General features: G+C 46.5%; 1 long non-coding RNA gene across 1 annotated transcript; it reads right to left on the minus strand.

Annotated features, from left to right (window-relative positions):
- Positions 1-54: 54 nt before the first annotated feature.
- Positions 55-2,652, minus strand: LOC122191271. Its single transcript, XR_006182341.1, has 4 exons — positions 2,553-2,652; positions 1,097-1,299; positions 525-666; positions 55-424 (listed from the first exon to the last, which is right to left on the minus strand). It is a non-coding gene; the product is annotated as an uncharacterized LOC122191271 (long non-coding RNA).
- Between the last annotated feature and the right edge of the window lie 221 nt (positions 2,653-2,873).

Below are 2,873 nucleotides of genomic sequence, written 5' to 3' on the forward strand. Positions count from 1 at the left end.
AAAACTTGCTTACAACGTGCAATTGAACTTCAGTGCTATTTTCTACTTGGAACTTCACAGTCTGATGAAAAACTAACTACCAAATGGGATTATTATGTTTCTAACATATCTAATGAACAAACAGCTTTCTTTCAAACAGCCAACACAGAAGATTGTTTTTATGTGTTATTACTCTGAGTTACATTACCCAGTTAAAAATACCCCATATGTAAGGGAATCTACTCCTCTGAACACAGAAAATAGGCAGTTACAGAAATTCAAACAAAATGTTCCCTCGTGTTACATAAGAAGACTGGAGAAACCAGCAGACCATCTAGCAAAAATAAAAGTGTACTCACTGTACTGGATGTGAACTTGTGGAAGCTTTTTTCTTAGCGTAAAACCAGCCAGCATTCCTTCACCCATCAACTATTTTGAACATGCACTGGAAATCAAGGGTTGGCAATGAAGATAAACACGTCATTTTTCTACAAGGGAGGCATTACAAAGAAATTGTTCTTACATGGTAAATAATAGAAACTCACTGAAGAGTGGGATGAAATAATGCAGTTCTTCCCGTACTTTGCTGCGTGGGTGAATACGGACATGAATCTGCCAATCTTATTTCTAACTTCTGAAGAAAACACAATGGCTCAGCTGTGAAAAATTTCCTGGACTGTCAAGTAACTGGAAGGAAAGAAAAAAAAAAATCAACAATGAAGACTGATAATGCTCTGCTTTACCTAACATAGTAATTATAACCTCATGTGCTGTTTTATCCCCTCACAATTACTTGACCCTGTGCAAATGTTTCAATATATTGATATTACAATGAAAAACAAGTAGACAAAAGCGTGGTTTTATGAACACGCCTCTTTCAGAAGCCCTATTTATTAGTATGCCGGTTTCAAATTCAGCGTTAACATATATTAAGCTAGGAAGAGTGTCACTCTCATGTTAATATCTAGTAGTCATTGTAATTATGAAAAAACAATTCGATATGTGTTGCATCACCTTGATTGAATATCCCTGTGATGCATCTCTAGTTTACATCTACTGACCTCCTGATCCTCTGGGAGATTAGCAAAAATGAACCAAGTAAAACAAGACTTCTCACCTGTGGTTTGGTTTCCAAATGATATTCAACACCCAGCGTGCACATCTTCTGTCATCCTGGTCTATATTTGTGCTGTCTGTTTTCATGTCACATCACCAAAATCTTTTCTCCTTAGGCTTGTTTTGAAGTGTTAAAGATGACGTCTCAGCCAGATGGAGAGCCAGCTCCAGGTACAAGAGGTGCACCAGCAGAACCAGGAGTTACTAGGGTAGGAAAGTACAGGATGGCATCCCTTTTTGGTGCTGTCTGCCACACTGTGGAGTCAGCTTACAGCTCCCCAGGGAGAAATGCGCGTCATCTCCTCGCACAGCAATTAAAGACCGCTGTGACATTATTTTAGGATTTGGCGTCCTCAGTGGGTGAACCCAGCACCTGCCTGTATGGCACCATGAGGCCTTTTGGCTCAAACATCAATCCCAAACCCCACAGAAACAGGGAGGCTGCAGCGTGTGTCCTTTGTGCAGCCCCTGTGCTTGAGTCAGAGATCGCTGACGTACGGCAGTGCCCCATTTCTGCTGCGGTACGACGCGGGATTGCTGAAGTCGCTGCAGATTTGGAGAAAAGACAGATCATCTCCAGAAAGCACTCCCCATACAACTTGCCCATATGCGTGGGGCACAAGCCCCATGTTGGGGGCAATGACTCACACCCCCCTGTCACAGCCGTGCACCGAGGGCACCGTCACCCCCCTGTGCACAGCCATCAACCTGTTCCAGGACTCCATGCACCCCACAGGCATCCCTGCCCCCGTCCTCAATCCCATGGTGACATCAGCATGGACTGAATTAGGGCAGGGGATGTGGGGGGACTTGAGACATGAGGGGATGTGTGGGGACACAGGGACATGTGAGGACATGGGGGGACATGGGGTGGAGGTGTGCGGTCAGAACTGCAGAGGTGAGATGAGGTGACACGTAGAGGTGACACAGGGAGGTGGCAGGCCGTGCCAGGAGGTGCCGGTGCCATTTGAGCAGCACTGCAGGGCAGATGAGCAGCACCAGCCCAACCTGGGGGTGATGGTGACACTGCAGGATGTGGAGATGCTATTGGTTTTCAAGCAGGAGTTCGTTATCTATACATAATACTGCACTTGTTTTTGTTTTGTTTTGTTTTGTTTTGTTTTTTGTTTTGTTTTTTTGTGTGTTTTTTTTTTAAGTCAGTGATAGTATGCAGCCTGATCCCATGTCTTTGAAAAGTGCAGTTTAAGGATCATCAGCTGAGAACAGCAGCAGAACATGGGGTCGTCACAGGGAAGGAAGTGAGGAAAGAAAGGAGAAAGCCTGAAAAAGAAATGGGGAACGCACAGGGCGAAGGAAAGGGCAAGACATAGGGGAAGGAGGGGGAAAAGGACAGAATAGCTGTAGAGCAGCCTAAAAAGCAGCAAGAAGCTCTGGGAGGACTGTCAAGTGCCAGATTCTGTATCAGGTGTGTATCTGTGTGCATATGTTGCCATTACCTGCTTTGGTCAGGGTTCTTGTCAGTTCTGAGCTCCTGTAGTGGGAAGAGCTCGAGCAACTGGTGCAGTCGCTGCAGACCTGTGGGATGGGGGAGTGCTTGATAAGGACAGCCCTGCAGCCCTCAGCTGGACAAATTTGCTCTGTGTGCCCAGACTGGGAGCTGTACAGTGCCCGGCCGCACTGCTCCAGCTCAGAGCCCACTGCCTGCAGCTGCATCTTTGCTTCCTTCCCTCCTGCCCACAGCCTTGAGGGTGCTCCCACAGTCCCCTGCCTACCCCCAAAACGTCTGAGAAGACAGCTGGCAGCGAGCTGCAGGAATC

The sequence above is a fragment of the Lagopus leucura genome, unplaced genomic scaffold, assembly GCF_019238085.1.
Source record: "Lagopus leucura isolate 7727_CA_CO unplaced genomic scaffold, USGS_WTPT01 22012-0_obj-0_obj, whole genome shotgun sequence".
In the NCBI taxonomy this organism is placed as follows: Eukaryota; Metazoa; Chordata; class Aves; order Galliformes; family Phasianidae; genus Lagopus; species Lagopus leucura.